At 38.3% G+C, this 25936-nt stretch overlaps 1 long non-coding RNA gene across 1 annotated transcript in view; it reads left to right on the forward strand.

Moving 5' to 3' along the window:
• LOC131410663 (uncharacterized) overlaps positions 1-25042 on the forward strand; it is a 74076-nt gene extending 49034 nt beyond the window's left edge. Inside the window, exons 3-4 of the long non-coding RNA XR_009221375.1 lie at positions 22399-22480; positions 23793-25042. This is a non-coding gene — a long non-coding RNA (uncharacterized LOC131410663). The remainder of the gene's footprint in view (positions 1-22398; positions 22481-23792) is intronic.
• The last annotated feature ends 894 nt before the right edge of the window (positions 25043-25936 follow it).

The following is a 25936-nucleotide window of genomic DNA, read 5'->3' on the forward strand; positions in this document are numbered from 1 at the left end:
TTTTGAGGAGTGTCCATACTATTTTCCATAGTGGCTGCACCAGTTTGCACTCCCACCAGCAGTGTATGAGAGTTCCCTTCTCTCCACATCCTCTCCAACACATGTTGTTTCCTGTCTTGTTAATTATAGCCATTCTGACGGGCGTGAGGTGATATCTCATTGTAGTTTTGATTTGCATTTCCCTGATAGTTAATGATTTTGAACATCTTTTCATGTGTCTGTTGGCCGTCTGTATATCTTCTTTGTAGAAATGTCTGTTCAGGTCTTTTGCCCATTTTTAAATTGGGTTGTTAGTTTTTTTGTTGTTGAGATGCATGAATTCTTTATATATTTTGGAGATTAAGCCCTTATCAGATGTATGGTTTGCAAATATCTTCTCCCAATTGTTAGGTTGTCTTTTTGTTTTGTTGATGGTTTCCTTTGCTGTGCAGAAGCTTTTTAGTTTGATGTAGTCCCATTTGTTTATTTTTTCTATTGTTTCTCTTGCCCAGTCAGACATGGTGCTTGAAAAGATGTTGCTAAGACCGATGTCGAAGAGCGCATTGCCTATGTTTTCTTCTAGAAGTTTCATAGTTTCAGGTCTTACATTCAAGTCTTTAATCCATTTCGAGTTAATTTTTGTGTATGGTATAAGATAAGGGTCTACTTTCATTTTTTTGCACGTGGCTATCCAGTTTTCCCAACACCATTTGTTGAAGAGACTTTCTTTTCTCCATTGTATGTTCTTGACTCCTTTGTCAAAGATTAGCTGTCCATAGATGTGTGGGTTTATTTCTGGGCATTCGATTCTATTCCATTGATCTGTGTGTCTGTTTTTGTGCCAGTACCATGCTGTTTTGGTTACTATAGCTTTGTAGCAGATTTTGAAATCAGGGAGTGTGATACCTCCAGCTTTGTTCTTTTTTCTCAGGATTCCTTTAGCTATTCGGGGTCTTTGGTTGTTCCATATAAATTTTAGGATTCTTTGTTCTATTTCTGTGAAAAATGTTGTTGGAACTTTGATAGAGATTGCATTGAATCTATAGATTGCTTTAGGAAGTATGGACATCTTAACTATGTTGATTCTTCCAATCCAAGAGCACTGAATATCTTTCCATTTCTTTGTGTCTTCTTCAATTTCTTTCAGCAATGTTTTATAGTTTTTGGTGTACAGCTCTTTCACCTCTTTGGTTAAGTTTATTCCTAGGTATTTTATTCTTTTTGTTGCAATTGTAAATGGGATGGTATTCTTACTTTCTCTCTCTGCTACTTCGTTGTTGGTGTATAGAAATGCAACTGATTTTTGTATGTTGATTTTTGTATCCTGCAACTTTACCATATTCGTTTATTACTTCTAAAAGTTTTTTGGTGGATTCTTTAGGGTTTTCTATATATAAAATCATGTCATCTACAAATAGTGACAGTTTCACTTCTTCCTTTCCAATTTGGATCCCTTTTATTTCTTTCTCTTGCCTGATTGCTCTGGCTAGGACTTCCAATACTATGTTATATAGGAGTGGTGACAGTGGGCATCCTTGTCTGGTTCCTGTTCTTAGAGGGATAGGTTTCAGTTTTTCACCATTGAGGATGATATTAGCTGTGGGTTTGTCATATATGGTCTTTATTACGTTGAGGTACTTTCCTTCTATTCCCATTTTTTTTTTAAGATTTTATTTATTTATTTATTTTCCCCCCAAAGCCCCAGTAGATAGTTGTATGTCATAGCTGCACATCCTTCTAGTTGCTGTATGTGGGACGTGGCCTCAGCATGGCGGGAGAAGCGGTGCGTCAGTGCGCGCCCGGGATCTGAACCCGGGCCGCCAGCAACGGAGCTCGTGCACTTTACCGCTAAGCCATGGGGCCGGCCCTCTATCCCCATTTTATTCAGAGTTTTTATCATAAATGGAAGCTGTATCTTCTCAAATGCTTTCTCTGCATCTATTGAGATGATCATGTGATTTTTATTATTCATTTTATTAATGTGGTGTATTACGTTGATTGATTTGCGAATGTTGAACCATTCCTGCATACCTGGAATAAATCCCACTTGATCATGGTGTATAATCTTTTTAATGTATTGTTGTATGAGATTTGCTAGTATTTTGTTGAGGATTTTTGCATCGATGTTCATCAGTGATATTGGCCTGTAATTTTCTTTTTTTGTGTTGTCCTTGTCTGGTTTTGGTATCAGGGTAATGTCGGCTTCGTAGAATGAGTTAGGGAGCTTCTCACCCTCCTCAATTTTTTGGAAGAGTTTGAGAAGGATAGGTATTAAGTCTTCTTTGAATGTTTGGTAGAATTCACCAGGGAAGCCGTCTGGTCCTGGACTTTTATTTTTGGGGAGGTTTTTGATTACTGTTTCGATCTCCTTACTGGTGATTGGTCTATTCAAATTCTCTACTTCTTCTTGATCCAGTTTTGGAAGGTTGTATGATTCCAAGAATTTACCCATTTCTTCCAGATTGTCGAATTCGTTGGCATATAGCTTTTCATAGTATTCTCTTATAATCTTTTGTATTTCTGAGGTGTCTGTGTAACCTCTCCTCTTTCATTTCTGATTTTACTTATTTGTGCCTTCTCTCGTTTTTTCTTGGTGAGTCTAGCTAAAGGTTTGTCAATTTTTTTGATCTTTTCAAAGAACCAGCTCTGGGTTTTATTAATTTTTTCTATTTTTTTTGTCTCTATTTCATTTATTTCTGCTCTGATTTTTATTATTTCCCTTCTTCCACTGATTTTGGGCTTGGTTTGTTCTCCTTTTTCCAGTTCCTTTAGGTGCACTGTTAGATTGTTTATTTGAGATTATTCTTGTTTGTTGAGATAGGCCTGTATTGCTATAAACTTCCCTCTTAGAACCGCTTTTGCTGTATCCCATAAATTCTGGCATGTCGTATTTTCATTTTCATTTGTCTCCAGGTATTTTTTGATTTCTTCTTTGATTTCTTCGTTGACCCAGTCGTTGTTCAGTAACATTTTGTTTAATCTTCATGTATTTATGGCTTTTCTGATTTTCTTTCTATAGTTGATTTCTAGTTTCATACTGTCGTGGTCAAAAAAGATGCTTGGTATTATTTCAATCTTCTTAAATTTATGGAGACTTGTTTTGTGGCCTAATATGTGGTCAATCCTGGAGAATGTTACATGTGCATTTGAAAAGAACATGTATTCTTCGGTTTTTGGATGGAATGCTCTGTATATATCTACTAGGTCCATCTGTTCTAGTGTATCTTTCAAGGCCAATGTTTCCTTATTGATCTTCTGTTTGGATGATCTATCCATTGGTGTAAGTGGAGTGTTAAAGTCCCCCACTATTATTGTGTTACTGTCTATTTCTCTTTTTATGTCTGTTAATAATTGCTTTATACATTTAGGTGCACCTACATTGGGTGCATAGATATTTACAAGTGTTATATCCTCTTGTTGGATTGTTCCCTTGATCATTATGTAATGCCCTTCTTCGTCTCTTTTTACAGTTTTTGTTTTAAAGTCTATTTTTTCTGATATGAGTACTGCTACCCCAGCTTTCTTTTCATTGCCATTTGTGTGGAGTATCTTTTTCCATCCCTTCACTTTCAGTTTGCGAGTGTCTTTAGGTCTGCAGTGTGTCTCTTGTATGCAGCATATATACGGGTCTTGTTTTTTTATCCAGTCAGCCACCCTATGCCTTTTACTTGGAGCATTTAGTCCATTGATGTTTAAAGTAGCTATTGTTAAGTATATACTTACTGCCATTTTTTAACTTTTTTTTCCTCAGTGTTTTAGTAGTCCTTCTCTGTTCCTTTCTTCTTCTATACAGAACTGATGGTCTCTTTAGTTTGACCTCTGTCTGAAAGCTCTACTCTTTAAATCACCTCCTCCCTCCTTTTATGTTATTGATATCATATCTAACCTCTTTTTTGTGCATTTCTTCCATTGCCCTCTTATCATGGAAATAGATAATTTTTCCTATTTGTGGTCTTCTCTTTTCCCTTTAAATCAGTCCCTTTAACATTCCTTGTAGCACTGGTTTCTTGGTGACAAACTCCTTTAATTTTTGCTTGTCTGGGAAATTTTTGATCTCTCCTTCCATTTTGAATGATAACCTTGCTGTGTAGAGTATTCTTGGCTGTAAGTTTTTTCCTTTTAGCACTTTAAATATATCATGCCATTCTCTTCTAGCCTGTAAGGTTTCTGCTGAGAAGTCAGCTGATAGCCTTATGGGGTTTCCTTTGTATGTAACTTGACTTTTTCTTGCGGCTTTTAGGATTCTCTCTTTATCTTCAATTATGGACATTTTGATTATGATGTGTCTTTGTGTGGGCCTCTTTGGGTTTATCTTGTTTGGGGCTCTCTGTGCTTCCTGTACCTGGATGTCTGTTTCCTTCCTTAGGTTAGGGAAGTTTTCATCTATTATCTCTTGAAATAGACTCTCTGCCCCTTTGTCTCGCTCTTCTCCTTCCGGGACACCTATAACACGGATGTTAGTGTGCTTGATGTTGTCCCAGAGGTCCCTTAGACTGTCCTCACTCTTTTTAATTCTTTTCTCTTTTACCTGTTCACCTTCGGTAATTTCTTCTAGTCTTTCGTCCAGCTCACAGATCCGTTCTTCTGTATCCTCTACTCTGCTTTTGAGTCCCTCTAGTGAATTTTTCATTTCCAGTATTGTATTCTTCATTTCTGATTGATTCTTTTTTATATCTTCCATTTCTTTGTTGACATTCTCACTGAGTTCATCTATTCTTCTCCCCAGATCAGTGAGCATCCTTAACACTCTTTGTTTGAACTCTCTGTCAGGTAGGTTGTTCATTTCTGTTTCACTTAGTTCCTTTTCTGGGGTTTTGTCCTGTGCCCTTACTTGGAATGTATTCCTTTGCCTCCTCATTTTGCCTCTTTCCCTGTGCTTGTGTCTACGTATTAGGTAGGTCAGCTATGTCTCCTGCTCTTGGATAGGTGACCTTATGTAAGTGATGTCTTAGGAGGCCTGCAGTGTGCTTCCCTCAGTTCTCAATGTTCCAGGGGTGACCCCTATGTGGGCTACGTGTGTCCTTCTGTTGTGGCCTGTTAGCTCTCCCTGTAGGCGCCCAGGGAGGCCAAGTTATGCTCTTGGCCAGTTGTTGTAATGCGCAGCTGCTTGTAGTTGTTGTGGGCCCTTTAGTCTCTTTATCAGGTGTGGGGAGCCCCAGCACAGCTGGCTGCAAGTTCTAATACCACATTTGTGTTACAGTATTTCTTTTATGTGAGTAGGCCCCCAGCGTGTCAGGTTGTTAGGCTCAGAGCCTTACAATTGCTATAAGCCTCTAACCTTTAGGTCTCTTGTCAGTTCTCTGAGGATTGCAGCTGGGTGGGGCTGGCCTCAGGCATGAGAGCACCCAATTGTTTCAGGCTTTGGAAGGTGGGACAAACCCCCTATGTGGGTCTTTGAGAAGCACAAGTCTTCTGCAGCTGACAAGCCCTGCCGCCCACAGGTCCACACACACAGTCAACACAGTCCTGCCCCGTGTGCACACCCCAACCTTCCGAAGCAGACCCAGTCTCTCCACGGCGGGAGCCTCACACACTCCACCACCACCCCACACTCTCCACCCGCTCCTTGTGCACGCCTTGCCCCACTGATTCAGCTCAGTCACCAGGCTGCCGAGAGTCCAGTCACCAATCTATGCAGGCCCACAAGTTGCCTAAGGGCTTGTTGTTTGGTGGAGCCAGTCTCTAGGGTGGGCTCCCTGCCCTGGCTGAGCTGGATTAAATTGGTGCTCTAGCAGGTGGGGCAGACCCTGGGCTAGCAGGCCCCAGGGAGAACTCCAACGGTGTCTGTGTCAGCACGCCCACACGAAGCCACAACAATGGCTGCCGCCAATGTCCCAGTCCCTGGAGAGGTCTCACCTCTCACCGAGATGCACTCAGGGCCTATCAGGTGAGTCTCTTTTCACCAAAGCACTGTGCACCTTTCTTTCTGGTGATTTTAGGTTGCTTTCTGAAATGGGTGAGTTTGTGCGTGGGACCTTTAAGAGCCGGTTTTAATGTCTTTGTGAACCAGCTTTTCTGGGGGTACTCCCCAATGGTTTAGTAGCAGGCAAAGTCAGATATTCTGCCACTCGTCTCGATTGTGCTGGGTCCACAAAATGCCCACAGTGAGGGCGCTCCCGACTCAGGGCCCTGCGCCTCCAGGGAGGCTGTGTATCTGTGGGCTGCTCCCTGCGGCCGTGAAGCTGGCGGCTTGTGAAGGCGGTGTTTTTCCTCTCCAGAAAGGAGTTTCTGCCTCTTCTACTTCAGTTAGGATTGTCCGTTGTTGTAGGAGTTCCTCTTATCCAGTTTTCAGTTCTGTCTCAGGGGTAATTTTTCCACGAGTAGTTGTAAATTGGCTGTGTCCGCGGGAGGAGGTGAGTTCAGAGTCTGCCTATGCCGCCATCTTGACTTCCTCTCCTCTATGTGTATTTCTTAAACTTCTGGGAGTTATGGATCTACAGCCTGATGTCTCATAAGTCTTAGGAATATATTTGTTTCATGGCTATATAGTCCCTTTTGATGCTAAAAAGCTGCTGCCTTGTAGCAGTGATGTAATTTGATTCACAGTGTGTACGTCAGTTAAATTTGAGTGCAAAAGGACAACTAAGGTCTATTACAAAGATATTTCATTTATCTATTTACCTCTCAATTTGTTTACTTATATTTATCTGTATCTATCTCTTTGTCTATCTGGAAACAAAGGAAGAAAGAGGGCATGAGAAAGAGAAGGTGGAGGGAGGGAGGAGGAAGAGGAAATAAATGAATTAAAGTCTGTAAGGACCACTTCATATTAGAGCCTGGAATTTTGATCTCTAATAAACAATGCTTTCACACTTGAGGGTTGAAGTTTCAGAAAGATCCAAAACAATCTATATTATCTATGAGTTTTATGGAAAAATAATTTGCCTCATTATTTCATCGTCTCAGAGAAAATATCTCAGACATTTCAGGCTTAACACATGGTTAATAAAGGGACCAAACACACAAACAAAAATGCTCTACAAAGAAGTCAGAGTCTCAAAGTTGATATGGAAGCCTCTATGCGAATCAATCATCAGCCAAAAATATTTGCTGAATGCCTTACCTATTTAAGCTGTAGAGTCTATGTAGCCACCCATGCCCAGGGCCATACCCAAAACCTTGTCAATTACCAGTGCTAGCACCACCAATTTCAAAGTTTCTATCTCTGAACACTTTCTATCTTTCTAGAACATTTCTTCTGGTCTGTCTACTCCAATAGTCCTTCCATCTATTGACACAACCACTTTTTCGGTGTCTGTCATTGCTCTCTCATGCCTCCTTACCCAACTTACATCCCATGGCTCTTTGACTCCCTTTCTCCTGCGTTGTACTTCCCGGAAAAACCTCAAGATGGTTAAATCCAGCTCTCTAACTACTGTGCTCCTGATTGCAAGCAGCTGTGCCTGGATAAGAAAAATAGACATCCCTGCTTACTGGTCCATCGTTAAATAATCACCACTAATTTCTAGTTGGTCATTATCATGCTTATTAGTCTCACTGCATTTCCCTAGTCAATTTACTTCCCGTTCTCCAATATACAACTATTTTACACATCCTCTCACTTTACATGTTCAAAATGGGTTTTCCAGCTGTCAACAAATTTCCTTGCTTCTTTTTTTTCACCAAGAAAGTAGATTATATTTCCTATTGAATTAGAGGTTCCTTTCACTTTGGTTTATTACCAGCCAGCAAACAAATCATGTGAAAGGTAGATAAGGTCAAGATCACAAGTGAGTACGTGCAGCTGCCCATTACCCCCCTAGTTCCTCCCAGCGGAACCCTAAGTTTAGTTCAAAACAACCTGCATGGATTGAGGCATCTACCGGGTCAGAGGAGCCCATATATATAAAGGCTCACTGGTCTTTCTACTTTTAGCCAGGGAGCAGCCACAGCAACACTCAAGGGTCTACTCCACTAACATATAAGGAATTTCTCTATCAACTCATTAGGCTCTACCTTCAAAATACATTCTAAATCTCTCCTCTCCACTGCACCTACCATAGTCCAAGCCACCATCATCTGTGAGCTGGACTATTGCAGAAGACTCAATTTCTACTCTTCTCTGGCAGCCAAAATAATCCTTTGATAGAAGAAATCAGAGCATGGGCCTCTGTTGCTCACAATCTTCCGATAGTTTCCCATGACAATTGAAATAACATCCTAGATTGTTATGATGGCCCCACACATGACTTGCGCTGGTTGTTTTCCAGTGTCATTTATTACTACTCTTCTCTCTCTGCTCCAGCCCCACTGGCCTTCTTGCTGTTGCTCAAACACACCAAATATGTTCATGCCTCAGTTCTTTGTACTTGCTGCTCCGTCAATCACTAATTCTCCTGCCCCAGATCTTCACAGGGCTCATCACTTAAGTAATTATAATCTCTCCTCAAATATCCCCTCTTCAGAAAATCTTCACTGACAACTTATCCAGAAGAGTTCCCGCATTCAAACACAATCGCTCTGTATATTCTCCCCGCTATATTGTTTTCCTTAGTATTTGTCATTACCTGATATTACATATTTTTTTGTTAATTTATTCAAATTTTTCTCCTTCACTAAAATATAAGTTCATAGGGGCAAGAACTGATTAAACATTGAATTCCTTGCCCCTAAAGTAGTGCCCATCACACCTTAGACATTCAGTAAAAGCTTTGTTGAATAAATGAACAAACTATTAGCATTCTACTTATTCTGTTATATTTTAATCAAAATGCTTTGCTAGCTATTATCTTCCATTATTTTACCCACCAACTTATGAGGTAAGTGGTGCATAGATTACTGTGCCCATTCTTTAGGTAATGTGAACTATGTCTCAAGATGTAATAAACCGCCCAAGATCATCCAGCTCACAGTGGCAAATCTGGATGCCTGTCTCCAGAGTCTTAGCTCAGTTAACACATTTGCCACTCTGAGCGAGGCATACATAAGGACTGTATTTTAATGAGCAGCTCCAGGTCACCTTATGGGCCAAATGTTCTAGAATGCTGCTTTCATTAAAAACACACTATCTGCTACTTTATGGCTTTTAAATATTTAGTTTTTTAGACAAAATATGATAACTCCCATTAGAAAAACAAAAAGTGGAAGTAGTCTTACTATTTTTAAAACATCATATAAATTTGAGCTGCCCTGATGGCCTAGTGGATAAAGTTCCACACTCTCACTGCTTTGGCGGCCTGGGTTCGTGTCTCAGTCATGGAACCACACCACCTGTCTGTCAGTTGCCGTGCTGTGTTGGTGGCTCACATAGAAGAACTAGAAAGACTTACAACTAGAGTATACAACCATGTGCTGGGGCTTTGGGGAGGAAAAAAAAAATCATATAAATTTTACAGTACCAAAGAGCTTTGCTTTTTTTTTTTTTTTTTTTTTTTGGAAGGAAGATCAGCCCTGAGCTAACATCTGATGCCAATCCTCCTCTCTTTTGCCGAGGAAGATTGGCCCTAGCTAACATCTGTTCCCATCTTCCCTCACTTTATATGGGACGCCGCCGCAGCATGGCTTGACAAGCAGTGCGTCAGTGCCTGCCCGGGATCTGAACTTGTGAACCCCGGGTGGCCAAAGTGGAGCCTGCACACTTAACCACAGCGCCACCAGGTGGGCCCCCAAAGAGCATTTGTAGTATGATCCCGGACCTCTTCTTCCAAAACATGGTCTCTGCCTTAGCCCCTTGTCTCCCTACCTTGGGTATTTAATTTGAGAATATTTTTACCCCTTGTTTTATTTGTGCATGGCCCTCATCATGTACCTAGTTCATAAACACATCTAATTATTATAAAGTGTTTTCTGCAATTTGATGCCACTTAGCCACATTTTACTGGGAGTTTCTGTAGCAAACTTTCCTTCAGAATTTCCTCATAACTGTCAGATGTATAAACAATGAGCTATTTTCCACCTTGTTGAATAAGGATATGGATATGTGATTCAAACAACAATTTTAGCTCAGCAATTGGCAATAATTCTGAGACCACCAGCAGCATTTGCCTGCCTGCCGTGGTGTCCTAGAGATTTCCAATGCATCATGGTAGTAGATGGTAGGCAATGTGCCTTTCAGTGCTCCCAATAAAATTTTGACAAAGACAAGGCAGGCTCTCATCACTCATGGGTAAGTCAGAGATAGTGACACTTGAGGGCTGGAACAGTTAAGAACCATAAAATCCTGGGAGCTTTGCCTTCCTACACAACTTGCTGCTGTGCTCATGTTTGCGAACAAGCTGTCCTTCCCATGTACTCAGCTTTACTTACAGCTCCCAGGGGAGAGTAACAGAAATCACATTTTATATTTGTATTTCCTGCAGCATCATGAATATTGACATCTTTTTTTTATTTCCATAACATGAGAATTCACTGTCTAACTGGTTAATGGGTAACAGTAAATACTACAGAACAAATGCTGAGTGCATTCATAATTTAAATATTATAATACAGAAATACATTCTCTTGCTCTGTAGGTCGACTTTTCTAGTTAATCTCCTGTCATTAGAATGGATCTATAGTGTTTGATTTTCAATTTTATAACAAGGGAGGATGTGTACTATTTAGAAATAGAAGCTATCAAGGTAAAAATACATAGTTCTTTTCCCATGACACACACTTACATGTGGACATCTAGAAAGAAAGTAAGGAGAAATCTCTAAACTCACTGTGGTCTGAATGGAATGTAGTCTCGGTCTCTGTCCCATAATAAAAGGGGTAAATACAATGGGAGGACATTGCTCTCTATTCTCAGGGAATAAGACTGTGAAACTATTGGTAAATATTTGAGACTGTGCTCAAAATAACGGATATTCTTGCTTCATTATGCAATGTTGGATGCCTCTCTATCCACTGATAATTTGAGAATGATTTATTTATCTTAAAGACTATTCTTCCTCTCCTTCTTCCTAACTGAAACCTACATTTCTTAGAAAAATTCCCAGTGCTAGAAGAGATATAAATAAAAGAGCAACCTCCTGAGTTTCAAGGGCAGTTAAGCAACAGAAAGTTACGGATTTTCATTCATTTGGCCACCTCTTTCTTCTCACAGGTGAGGACACTGAGGTCTGGAAGGATGCAGTGACTTTTGCAGTCACTCGTGTTTTAGGACCTTTCTCCTCTACCAAGATTTAGTGCAAAATTATGGTAAGATTAACTGCATTGTTTGCTATATAATAACCAAGGTTGAGGCTGGCCCAGCGGTGTAGTGGTTAAGTTCACCCACTCTGCTTCTGGTGGCCCAGGGTTCTCAGGTTCGGATTCTGGGCATGGACCTATGCACTGCTTGTCAAGCCATGCTGTGGCAGCGTCCCACATAAACTAGAGGAAGATGGGCAGGGATGTTAGCCCTGGGCCAATCTTCCTCAGCAAAAAAGAGGAGGATTGGCAACAGGTGTTAGCTCAGGGCTAATCTTCCTCACACACACACAAAAAAACCCAAAAAACAAAACCCCCCCCCCAAAATAACCAAGCTTGACATAGTCAAGTAAGTTCATAGTCTTGAGGAATAGTAATATTCAGACAAGAATTTATATTAATGAAAAAGAGGTTAATAGCACAAACAGGCAAAAAAAAATTCAAGTATGTCTTCTTTTGTTGACTGAAGTTTCTTAAAACAAAATATCTCTGATTGCCAGTCCTTGTATTTTTCATTCACAGCTAACAATGTGAGAATATCCCTGGTAATGTTCTCCTACTTTAGTATCATGTACAGTCCCAGATGAATAGAGGTGAAAGGAAGAAAGTGAAGATTGTTTACTTCTCCTATGATGCTTATGCTGATCATTCTGATTTCTGATGTTTGGTATGAGGTACAGAGATGTCTTGCTATGACATACTTAGAATATTAAAAAGATTGAAGATCTGGAAATATAGGATTAGAATCTTCTTGAGTTAATTTTCCCCATCTCTTCTCCCCTCCCCTCACACTTGCTAGCCATCATAAGATGTCAGTAGTTACCAGGGAGGATGTTGGTGAAGGTTGGCTTATAAAATATTTTTTATGAATATCTCAAATTATGTCAGGCTTGGGTGACTCATTGCTGAATTCTCATGGAATTCTGGGCTCACTGTACTTCCAAAACCCCAGGTATATGGTACCTCAATTTACATAACCCAATCCCAACCACGCATATTGGCCATAACAGCTAAAAGAGAAAATGGCCGTAGTTGTTAAAATGCATACAAAGATTCTAGTTCTGCTCAAAGTACAGAGTCTCATATCCCATTTAGTTGAACATAATCATATAAATGGTACTCTCCATTGTAGACTTTCCTTTGCTTAAAATTCTAAATGATTTAAGAGAAAAATTACTCTTTATACCATTACATTATTTAAATGTCATTTTGGCATCTATGCACACACCTATGCTGATTAGAAAACTGAAAAATTGTCTCCAAATTCCCAAAATTTCACCAATATCTATTATGTCTAAGGAAGGCTCCTACCTTCTCCATGAATTTTCCAGAACCACTCCCAATCCTCATTAATAGTTCCCTTGAATGAACAGCAGAATTCAAAATGACAATATCTTCTATTATATTCTTGTAATTTCACACATTATTCCTTTGGTTGTTAAGTAAGCATTTCTTTTGCATATTGTAGAGACCAGAATCATGCATGAAAAATTCTATCTTAACAATAGTTTACACAAATTATTTTTTAAATGTAGTTACCTATGCTGAGAGATAAGTTGAAGAGAAATTTTAAAAAATATTCTGGCTTACTGATAGCATTTTCTCATTTAGAGAATCATTACTAACTGTTTTAAATACTTATATACATTTAAACTACAAATTATAGAACTAAAATTAGTCATTCCACAGTTCTTCATGCTTTTTGAGAAAAAGAAGGTATATAGGAGAGTGGAAATAATCTTAGAATTCTGAGGCATGGTCTCCATTTATAGCTCAACCTTTTATGAACTTTGAAAATTTGGGCAAGTTACCTACTTTTCAGAATTTCTTTACCTATCAAGTAACAAAGTTGTAATTAATATTTTGCATGTACTTATTAACATTAAGATTTCATGCAAATATATAATATATAATATTTGCATGAAATCTATATATTATAATTTATAATTTGTTAAATATATTATAATTTATTAAAATATTATAATTTATATTAAATATAAAATTTGCATTGAAATTCATTATTGATAAAAATATTATCAGAAGCCCCCTTAGACACATATTACATGTACAAAATATACACACATAAAACTACTTTCTCTCTCTCCTGATTCTGTCCATTGCTGATACTTAGGAACTAGAGAAGTCACACAAAAAATACAAAGGTTTTGTGGATAATTAATCATTAACTTGAATCCTTCCTTTGATGAGACTTGAGCCCATCAAAATATGTTCACAGTATCCTTCTACTATATTCTCAATGGTCTAGTTCATTGAAAAACTGGGAAAAAATATAAACTACATTAACATTATATAGAAGGAATAATTAAAGTGAAATATTTGAGATGAAATAAAACATATTAAGTATCTTAGAAGAAACCAAAAATTATGCAAAAGAGCTACTTTCCCCCAAACACTCACCCAGACAACTTCACAGGGAAATATTGCTAATATTCAGAGATCAAACCATTCAAATGTCACCTAAATTATGCCAGAGAATTGAGATAGGTGGAAAATTTTCAATTTCCTTTTTCTGAGGCCATTATTGCACTGATAATATTGTACCATAAAGCTACAAAACAATCTGTCTTATGAAGATTGATATAAAAATTTGAAATAAAATGTTATATTAGCAAATGGAATTCAGCAATACATGAAAGACGACTATACCACAATTAAGTTCAATCACGTCAGGAATGCAAGGATGGTTCAATTTTAGTAAATCTATTAAAATTTGCTGTTAATAGAAAGCAAAGGATAAAAGTCATATAATCCTTTCACTGTTTGTGAAAGATATTCTAAAATAGTACTTGATAAAATTTAACAGGCATGTTGCATAAAAATTCTTACTCAAATGTTCATAGAAATAAATGGATACTTCCTCAATTTGTATATATATTTCAAACCAGAAATCTGAATCTTTCTTAACAATAAAATATTAGTTTTATAAATACTAGCTGATGCAATGAGATATAAGAAAGAAAAAGAGGTATAAAAGTGTAAGAGATAGAGACAACATTATGATTATATGCAGATGGTATGATTATATATTTGAGAACTCGATGAAGTTAACAAAAATTATTATCAGAAAGAATTTAATTATCTATTAGACTACAAAATTAATATTCAAAAGTAATATTTTTCTCTAAAGACCCCAAATTGGAAAATAGAAGAAAAAAAAATCTAATTTTAATGGTCATGATATTTATAAAATACCTAAGACGAAAACTAATAAAAATATATTAGACCCTATGTGAAAGGAAAACTTTAAATGTCTGCTGAGAAACAGCAAGGGTTTGATATTTTTACAAGATTGAATTTTTGTATCTGAGAAGAGGAGGATAGGAAAATTTAATAGTGTAAAGATATTACCTCTAAATTGAATTATAAATGTAATTTAATAGACATCTAAAAATAGCAGTATTAATTTGTTAGGAAAAAGATCACATCTTTATATGTTCATATAAAAAATAAGATAGAAGAGCAAAGACATTTCTGAAAAAGGAGAAGACAGAGATGTCTTGTTATGTACCTTTAAGCCATACTAATTAAATTTTGATACAAGTATGTATCATCCATCTATCTATTACCCATCCATCCAACCTGTCTGTCTGTCTACCTGGTTACACTATATGAAATTGCTGATTTTCAACCCTTTTGACATAGGAAAATGGCAATTTCATATGGCTCAACATATTATGTAGGTGGCATTTCAGATCAATAGGAAAAAGATGACAATTCACAAAGAAGACAGTTAAATGCATGGAAACCAATTTAGCGTCATTTATAATTAATGAAAGTTGTGGTTAAAGATAGCATTCTTTTAATCTCTCAAACGGACAAAGTAAAGTAAGTTTAAATATACATTGTGTTGCCAACTGTATGAGGAAATAGGCAATATCATACATTATTGTGATTATTTAGATTGGTACCAACTGTCAGGAAGGCAATCAGTAATAGCTGTCAAAAAATGTACAGCTTTTTTCCTTAAAATTTCCATTTGAGAAATTTATTCTACAGCAAACTTTGAACATATGTGCAAAAAATCTGCATAAGAATATGAATTATTTCACTGTTTATAATACCAAAAAATAGAAAACAATCTAAATAATCAATAGGGAAAAGGATAAGTAAATTTTGCAATGTTTATATATGAAATGATATGTAGCCATTAAAAATGATGTAGACAGGGGCCGGCCCAGTGGTGCAAGCGGTTGGGTGTGCGTGCTCTGCTGCAGTGGCCAGGGTTCGCTGGTTTGGATCCTGGGCGCGCATTGACGCACTGCTTGGCGGGCCATGCTGTGGCGGCGTCCCATATAAAGTGGAGGAAGATGGGTGCGGATGTTGGCCCAGGGCCAGCTTCCTCAGCAAAAAAAGAGGAGGATTGGCAGATGTTAGCATAGGGCTGATCTCCTCACACACACACAAAAAAAATGATGTAGACATATATGTCCTTTTACCTAAATATTTCTAAGAAATAGTTTATGGAAAAAAGCAAGGTATAGACTAGCAAGGATAGTAGGTCTTCAGTTGTGTAAAAAATAAAAAAGAATATATAAAATATATACATATATATCTTTGTAAATGTGTAGACTATCTCTGGAAGGATGCACTGAAATCAGGAATAGTGATTATTTCTGAGAGAGACAGTGAGGGAACTGGGAATTTAGAAAGGGAAGGAAACAGACTTTTCATGGGATGCCCATTTTTGAGTTTTTATATTAATTAAATACATCAATATTTAAAAAAAAATTAAAATGAAACATATTTACCATATAAAATTTTGGGAGAAATTTTGGTTTTATTTTGACCATTATAAAAGTTTGATGTATACATAGAGAGCTGTTTGTATTTCTATTACATAATAAAAGGAGTTGACAGACAATCCCTGTATGGAAAACTAAACTTGGTCGATAAACATAAAAACCAAAAAAATATGTAACTTATCTCATGATTACCCTTTCTTTAGTGGGGGCAGGACGCAATGTTCATAATGAGTAATGGAAAAATTATCTGATATTTTTTCTTGGTGAAAACTTGCTGGCCACAGCATGCCTATTTACTTGTACCCCACAAACATTTCTGTGAATGGGGGTATACTGTCCCAGGCTCATTCCAAAACCCACATATAAAGTTTGTATTTCTCTTTGGAAAAAGTGTATATGGAAGAAGTCTGAATGATGAGAAATCCTTTTTTACATTTTCTTCTCACTCTGCAATAGTAGCGCCAGCAGGACTGGAAAATAATGTTCGAGTCTGAAGGCACATACGGTAACTACAGAGACCTCCTTTGATACTTCTGAAGTCATTTTAAATGGGGCCGTCCATTTTGTCTGAGTTGCACAACTCATCCAGAACCTAGTACAGTCATCTATTGTCGCCCGCTGATCACCAGTTCCTCCCATGATCTTTGTGTTTGATCTCGGAGACATTAAGCAGCACGGAGAGCAAAAGCATCATTGGGTACCCTGCCACCTGCCCTCGTCAATCGACTTCATGGAGAGAATCTTTTTATTTGCCATTTACCCACTGCCAGAGAGGGTACGCTGAGGTGAGTAGTGTATGTCTGAAGAGTTCAGCAGGGGGTTCAGCTTGCAAAAAGATAACCGAGTTAAAACACAGAAAACGGTAATACTTTTAAGCAAGGAAGTGATGTCGACCACTGGGTGATCCGCTTAAAGAATGGAGTTCCACTAAGAAGTTTGTACAATTGCTTCATGGGATATCTTCACTCTTTCCTTGAAGGGTCAACTTGGTCTGGGAGCTCCTCTCAATAGACTCAGCGTGTAGTACCAACAACTCCCTAGCTAATAAAGAGCTTTTCCTATTTCTTTTTTTACCCCTATTTGGACTGTGATACTGAAGTAACTGCCTTGTGAAAGGCAGTCTAAACCCGGGAAGTATTATCTGCCCATGCATCCAAGGTCAATGGCAGAGGAATTGATACCTGCAGTGACAGAGCTGGGGTTGGGCACAATGTCCAACAGTGGGGAGCTAGAACACACTCAGGGGAAATGATGACTGGTCTATAGGGGAAAGCAGTAGCAGTAGCAATTGAGAAAACTGGAAAATGCAAGCATCTCTAGCTTTCCCGCAAGGAAGTATATGCTCCACAGCAAGGAAGTACTGGAAAAGTCAGATGGAAACTCTTAGCGTTGTGGATTAGGGATTGTACTCTCACATTCCTTGACTCTATTTATTTTTCAATAGATTCAAATGAAAACTAAGGAACTTGTGGTTGTAAAGGTCATCCTGTCTTCAAGTTTCTAAACCAAACTGAATAAGTATAAATTTATTTGGAAAAAATTTCCATTTGGTAAACAAAGTTGAATTCATCTCAGTGAAATCAAATTATTCTTTGTAGAATAATATACGTGTATATATTTGTTATATTGAACTAGATGTTGAGGCATATTGTATTACACAACATATCTAAGATCCAAACAGTTTTTTAAATTAATTAAAAAGAATGTGTATTTCTGCTATATCAATTGCGCAAACTAAGAAGGTCAGACCATCCATTTTGCATCATAATCCAAACTACTTGGAGACGGTGGTCTAGGTTTTGTCTCTGGCCTCTGGTCGAGGCTCTTACTAAAACTTCAGTTCACACACTGTATGGAAGGAGAGAGACAGGAATTGAACTCTGTAAGTCTGGACTAGAGATCAATGAAATAAATGTTCTGCACAATAATTCTAAGAAAAGAGGGTAATGAGGGGAATTCCCTTCACCCTTGGCTTAGATACATTATAGGTCTGTTAAATGTGGACGTTTTCCTGTCTTCTCTTGTGGCTGTCATCCTAACTGAGACATCATCAGTGCTTCTTGAAGAAGCATCCAATCTTAAAACATTGATTTGAGGGAATAATATAAAATTTCTTGCACTTTAAATTCAAATATGCTGTCCGGAAGTTCATTTGTGGATTTTCTAATAAGAAACTCAGCAATAATTTTCAGATGCTACAACTTTTGTGCTAGAATGTCTGGTATGAAAAGATGGCTGGTTTGTTTTATGAAGATATAGATATAAATATGCATATGTATGTATATATAGTATATATATGTATATATTTATATATGTATATATTTATATATGTATGTTAGAAGTCGTCACTGAAAAGAGAAGCCCTTGGTTCAAAGTTTCTGTCCCCAGAGTCCTGTCCATAGATGGTCCATAATCTTGACTCACTGGCTATTACTCTCCCCATTTTACTCTGGCTCAAGCATAAACAAATATTTTCCTTACTAGTTCTGCTGAGCAGAACTGTGGTATCATGGTATTTATGATAAGAACTTTACTGAGAAAGAATAAAGCCCCAGAAAAAATTAAAAGCATCCTCTTTCCAGTAGACAGGCTTCTTCTCTCCAGCACGAATCTGCTGGCCTGACCTTGTGAGGTTCTTTACTAGATGTTGCTTCTCCTGGTTGTTTGTAAGAAGTAGATGCCTGTTACTTCCTACCACAAGAGAGCAGCATTTAAATATCATGTTTCTGCTTGCAGCTACCTAGCACATATCTCCAGCTCAGATCTCACCTTTGAGTTTCAGCTCACTTATCTTTATTGACCTAAAAACTCATATTCCTTTCTCTTCATACTCTACAGTCTTCCCATTAGTAAATGAGACCACTATCTAATTTCTCAGGCCAGAAACCTAGACCTTGATTTCTCCCATTCTTTCACTGCTCACCCCAACAGTGAATACATGCATGCACACACACATACCTCATTCATCAAGTCCTGGGGATTCTACTTCAAAAACAAATTTTGAACTTGCCCCTTAGCAAGTCCTCTGCTTCACTGTCTCTCACTTGGTTTTATGATGTAGTTTCCTAACTGGTATTCATACTCTTATTCTTGTGCCTCTACAGTCTGTACTCCAACTGAGAAGTAAGAATGGTCTTCCTAAATTAAAAAGTGGGTCATGGCATTCTTTTTCTTTCTAACTTTTTATCTCAAAATAATTTTAGACTTTCAGAAGAGTTACAAAGGTAGTACAGAGGGTTCTCGTAAACACTTCACCCGGCTTCCTCTAATGTTAACACTTTATGTAACCACAGTACAATGATCAAAACTAAGAAATTAACACTGGGACAATATAATTAACTAAACTAAGGACTTTAAAAAATTTCTCCAGTTTTTCTACTAATGTCCTTTTTCTCTTTCAGAATCTCATACAGCACTCTTCTACTTAAAAGCGTACAAGAGTTTCTTACTATATTTAGAATAAAATCCAAATTTATAGTCATGTTTTATAAAGGACTGCATGCTCTCTGCTCAGCCTATCGTTACAATTTCATTTTTATAAATTCTGTCCTGTGCTATCTTTCAGTTTCTTGAATACCCTGAACTGTGTCACCCCTTGAGGCCTTTGCATATCTGTTCCCTCTGCATGGGATGCTCTTGTTCTGGTTCTTGGACAGCCAGCTCCTTTTCTTGCTTTTGGTCAGCTTACACTATCACTTTCACCCACAGCTCTTAATACATAGGTCCCCTATGACATTCTCTGTTTTATCTGTTTGCTTACCTCTTGCATAGCAATTATTCCACAATTTGCAATTATTTTGTCAGCTTATTCTATTGTTATCCGGACCACTAGAATATAAGCTCTAGGACAGAAGGAATCATATCTATATTAGTTTCCACTGTTGCTATAAAAAGTTGTAATAAGCTTTGCAGCTTATAACAATGTAAATTCATTATTTCACAGTTCTGTTTGTCATAATTCCAGTGGGTTTGGCTGGTTTCCTGTTCTGAATCTCAAAAGCTGAAATCAAGGTATCAGGAGAGCTGTACCCCTTTCTGGAGACTGGGAGAGAATCTGCTTCCAGGCTCATTCAGTTTGTTGGGGGAAGACAGTTCCATGTGGTTGTAGGAATAAGTTCCTGTTTACTTGACGATTGTCAGCCAAGGGTCATTCTTATCTTCTAAAAGCTACTTGTATTCTCTGGCTTATGGACCCTTCTGTCTTCAAAGCCAGCAATAGCAGGTTGAGTCCCTCTGATGCTTTTGGATCTCTCCTGCCTCTTTTTCCACCCCATTTGTCTGACTTCAGCCAGGGAAGAGTCTCTGCTTTTAAGGGCTCATGAGATTAGATTGACACCACTAGGATAGTTAGGATACTATTTGTTATGGACTGATTTGTGGCCCCCCAAATTCATGTGTTGAATCCCTAACTCCCACTGTGACTGTATTTGGAGATAGAAGCTTTAAGGAAGTCAAATCAGGCCATAACAATGGGGACCTAATTTAACAGGACTGGCGTCCTTATAAGAAGAAGAAGAGACACCAGAGACCTTTCCTGGTACATGCACAGAGAACAGGCTATGTGAGGACACAGTGAGAAGGGAACCATTTACAAACCAGGAAGAGAGGTCTCATCAGAAACCAACCCTGATGACGCCTTGATCTTGGACTTCCAGCCTCTAGAACTGTGAGAAAATAGATTTCTGTTGTTCAAGTCAGCATGTCTGTGGAATCTTGTTGATGCAGCCCAAATATACTATTCCCATTTCCAGGCCCTTAACCTTAATCACATCTGTAAAGTCCCTTTTTCATGTAATGTAACATATTCACAAGGGATTAGATCATGGACATCTTTGGGGGGGGTCATTATTTAGTCTACCACCTATCTGTCTTGTTGACTCTTGCATTACCCAGATCTAGCTCATGTAGGCATTAAATAATTAAGTAATAACTGATTTGATGCAATTTACTTTAAAATTATTTTAAGAAAGCCAACTGGTCTAATCCCAGACACCATAAAACCGCTCCCATTTCCTTCCTGTACTTATGTCTGATGTTGCATCATCCCCCGGTGTACTCTTGGGGTCCGACCAGTGGATGGTTCTATTCTGTTTATAAGAAAAACTAGACCAATTGGAAAATGTTCTCAGTTTCTTGTGTTTGCAATTGTTGAAGCAGGGATTTCATAAAGTGTATTTCTATAGCTTTAGCTATTTCGTATTTTGAGCGGCTACTAGAGATCTCTAGTGGAAGAGACAGACCTACTCTCTCATTCTCTGTGCTACTTAACCTTCTGAACATGATACAGAAAACAACTAACTTCTTGGTCAACTTTTGTTTGAGAAGAACTTTCAAGGCATTCTTTAGTCTTGGATGACTCTCTTTGACTTGGTCTGAACATTTCTTCCCTCATTATCACCTTCATAAAAGGTGATGTCAATCACCTGATGTCAGCTGATGTCAATGTGAAGTGTATGGACTGTTGCCTGTGCCAATTCTTTGCCATTTAAGTGTGTATAACAAGCCTTGTGACAACCACTCTTTCCTTGAAGTGTAATTTTCAATTTGCCATATCATTTTACTTTGTGTGCATATCTCTTAAGAACAGTATGGTGAATTGGAAAGAGCCAATGTTTTGTCATCAGCAAACAAATTCAAATTATGACTAAGCATAAATAGCTGCAAGTCTCTTAAAATGCTCGAGCCTCAATTTCCTCAGGATAACGGTATTTCTCTTATAAGGATTAGTTCATGTAATCGCTTCTCAATAAATTCAGAAAAAATCTGGGAATAGAGATTTTCCTATACATTTTTATATCCTCAGGATCCACAACACTCATACACTCAGAGCTCTACATAAAGTTGGGGTCAGCAGAGGTTTTCATTTGATTTGGTCGTGGGAGAAGAAATTTGCTCAGTGATAAGAATCAGAAAGATTAGTTAGATAGAATGAGTAAAAGAGGGAGGGGAACTTATACAAATTGCTGGGTACAGAGGTCCAGAAGGGACTGCGGGTGGATCTATGGAAAGACTTTTTAACCAGTTTATCTCTTACTGTGAGGGGGAGCTCAAAAAATTTTAATTGGGGTTCTGACCCATTCTTGGCATCTCCATACAATAGATTTTAGAAAAAGGAATAACGTAGGGTGTAGGGGGGAGGTGAAAGACAAAAGAGAAAGAGAGAGAGATTTCTAGCTTTTTTTGCAGTTCTTTTCCATACCTCTCCACACGCCTACAATTACCCTTCTGGAAGACTCTGCTTTTCAGCCCACCTGATCTCATGTTGCTAACTTTTGTGAGACAACATGAATCCCTAATCCCTGAGGTACTCTTGGCCCCTCACTAAAAGAAGAATAAGTTTTGAAACCCAGTTGTTATCAGGCTGCCTCACAAAGGCGCAGTGAGCACAGCAGGCAGCAGGTGCCCAAAGGAGGCCCTCTGTCACAGACACCAAGAGACTCGGGCCTCAGGAGCCCCAGGGAGTCTCAGTTGCCACCACTGGAGAAAGTCGTGTGGGGCTGCCAGGGAACTAGTAAGTTAAAGATGTCTGTTTTTCTCCAAACAGTTTTCTGATAACGTAAGAAGAGATTATGCATTTTTGAATAATGAGGCCTGCTGAGAGTGAGACCGACGCCGAGTCCAGGGAGGTGAGTGAATTTGTACTTTCAGAGAAAATGAGCAGAAACTCTGGCAGCTAAGATGCACTAGCATGTCCTTTTGTTTTTCAAGAATAAGCCCATGTCTGAGCTGAAGATCAACACCACAGGAATCAAAGCTCACTGCTGACAGATAAGTATGTTTAGAAGAAAGTAGCTTGTTGAAAATTTTGACTGGGGAAAAAATAGAGATGATCTCTTGAAGTCAAAAAGAAAGAAAGATATGTAGATTCAGTTGTTTTTCTTAGACTGAACCAGCCTTGAGAACTAAAATTATACCTTTATAGGAACTTACCCAGAGTAGAATTTGGATGCTATTGCTATGGATGTGTTTGTTTTAATCAGAAAAATTAAAAATGTATTTATTTTTAGGGATCTGAATAAGACGTTAGTTTTCAGTGCCTGGATTAGGCCTCTGGTATCCCTCCTCTTAGATTTCATTTTCATCAGCAACATTAACACTCATGAATCCTTTTCATTCATGTTTTTTCACGGGCAAGAAAGGAAGAAACTTTACAAAATGTAACCATTAGGCCACTGAGAAGGTTAGAGAGAAATCTGCCTTGATTCTGGAGAGAAGATTTAAATAAAAAGATTAAGAAAAAATCAAATGTAGGAGTCATTGACCTTCAGAATTAACCTTTAGCTGTCCCTCTTGCCTGCCACCCACATGCCTCTCAGGTGCATCAGCTGATACATACACATGCAAATTTGGGGTCACTAGGACCTTAGATTTGAGTCTGCCCTAGCAGAAAAATAAAAACAGCAACAAAAGCCCCAAATTCAAGTTCCAATATTCCCCTACTTATCTGTTTCTTATTTTATCTATAATTGTCTTGAATAGGCACCTGAAACCCCAGAAACCGGGCACCGATCATATGCAGCAGTAGCTCCTCACAAGCTCCAGAATTACCAGTGTTCTTCCCCCGAGATTCACTCCCCAGGGACACTTGGGCTTTCTGATGGGTACCCATTTGAACTTGTGCCTACTTAAAATAGCCTCTTTCAGATTTTGGAACCTGGTTATTGGGTTTCTTCCTGGTGTGCACTTGACTCAATTTCTGGACCAACCCATGGCTTTGGTGACTCTGCCTTATGCCACTACTGTGGATAAAAGGCATGAACGCTCTAGATTCCTCTCTATTCCCTGTGGCATACAACTGGGATGGGGTCCCACCCTAGTCCTTTTAAGAAGGGAAAACATAGGGAGAATGAATAACTAAGTGGCTACCAGTATACAAGGAACTAAGGAGTCTGTGTGAGTGGATGAAGCATTTAATTTTGGTCTTTTGTTTGCTTTTAGGATCTAAAGGCTCAACCATGTTTATCAGCAGAGGAAAATTGCTAGCAAAGAAGGGAAACATTTAGTGAGCAAGAGAAAGGGAATTATTAATAGGAAGATGTCCCAGAAGAGGCAGATAGGAAGGCATGACAAGGAAGAAGTTCCTCCTGAAAAGGAGAAGAAACACACCTCTCTTCTAATAGAAGAATAGAAGATGACAATGTATGAAGATACAGAGGGTCTGTGAGTTGGGGAGGAGCACAATACATGGTATTTATTTTGACTGGCCTTAATATTTCCTAGGCATAGTGATTTCAGATTTGATATATATGTGGACTGCAAAAAAAATTTCAGAATAATCCTGGACAAGATCTAAAATGTTAACCAGTATATCCTAAGTTGAATCCATTAGTGAGTAAAGTGTTCCACAAAATCTGATTGCCACAAGCTCCCAACTCTTCCAGCATCATGGAGCTCAGTCTTTTTCTGTAATATCCACACCACTTACTTCTTCCAAAAATGCCTGGGAGAGGTCATGCAAGTCTGTGATGAGGGCAGCTGAGGGGGAGGAGGGTACACTCTCACACGAATTAGAACAGCAGGCTGATGGCTCCATTGCTGCCTCATCCATACCACTCACCCCCAGGCTCTCCTCCCTCTTCACTGTGCTTCTGTTTTTACTGCCAGCTGTTTCAGAAGGGTAAACCACAGCAAAGCTTCTGGACATGGTTCTTTCCAGCCACTGATTTCTGCTTCTCATGACACACAGGCACTCTGGGGCAGGAAGGAGGAGAGGGGACTCCATCAACAGAGAGCCAGATAGCCAGGCCCAGCTCACACCACACCTAGACCTCCCAGATGCTTCATATTCTATTCTTGCTACACAGTCCAGGCCACTCTGTCAAACTTGGAGTCTCAAAATGATTTTCATCAGCAGTCTCATTATCTTGTTTTTGGTCTGTCCTTCTTCAAGAACCCTTATTCCAACATTGGTATATATCTTTACTCACACAGTAGGATAGATTCTTCTCAACAGGACTTGATCCATGACAATGAAGGGATATAGAAGGACATCTATCTCAGCCCATCTAACTCAGCCTCAGGGTTGAAAACAGATTCTCCAAAAACTACCCCTTGATTTGACTGAAGAGTGTGCTGACTGTGCTAATTCTCAAGAAAGCTTATTGAACTCATGGAATTTGAAGAGCGGGAGTCAACTGAAATGATGCTGGGTTTCATTTTTATTCCTCCTGAGAAATTCATCAATTTTTTTAAGGGTTAGGAATGAAGTACTTTCTTCTGAATTAACTGGATGTTGCAGTCCTATGGTAGCAGTTCTTAAACCACTCCAATATTCTCCGTATGAATCAGTTGAGGAGCATGTAAGAAGACTACAATTCCAAGATTTAGCCCCACACAAGTTTAGAGCTAAAATTTACACTCTTATCATGTTCTAGAAAATCCTAAACAAAGAAATGAACATACTCTCAAAGTATGCCACCTCAGGTTCCTACAGAAAAATAAACCTCCCGTGAAATGCACAATTCAGTATTTTGCAGTGCATGATTAAATGAGCCACAACACAATATATTAAAACACACGATGAAACAGCCAAAGTGAGTGAGTCAACTCATAAAACAACAAATAGGATGAGATCCAGGAGAAGTTAAGGTAATAGAATTATCACATAATACATTCAATGAGCATGTTTTAGAAGTAAAGAATGAAATAGAAAAAATGGGAAAGAAACAAGTATTCTAAAAACACTGTGAGCAAATTTGAAGAAGAATGACACAGAATGTGTACAAATGGAAATTACAATCATTGACATTAAACGACTCAATGGATTGGATTAATAAAACTAAAGAAAAAAGTAACAAACTAAAAGATCTGAAGTTATCAAGAATGTAGTACAGAGAGTCAAATGAGAGGAAATATGAAAACGAATTAAGAGATATGGAGAATAAAATGAGAACAAACATACATTTAATTGGAGTAAGTGGCTGAAAATTTTCAGAATTGATAGAAGACATGAATCACCACATTCAGAAAATTAGAAATCTCCAGTTTGTTTATTGTAGATTTATTGTAGTAAACTACAGAACACCAAAGACAAAAAAGAGGTAAAGACTGATTATCTACAACAGAAGAATAACTAAAATTAT

The sequence above is a fragment of the Diceros bicornis genome, chromosome 10 (assembly GCF_020826845.1).
Source record: "Diceros bicornis minor isolate mBicDic1 chromosome 10, mDicBic1.mat.cur, whole genome shotgun sequence".
NCBI lineage: Eukaryota > Metazoa > Chordata > Mammalia > Perissodactyla > Rhinocerotidae > Diceros > Diceros bicornis.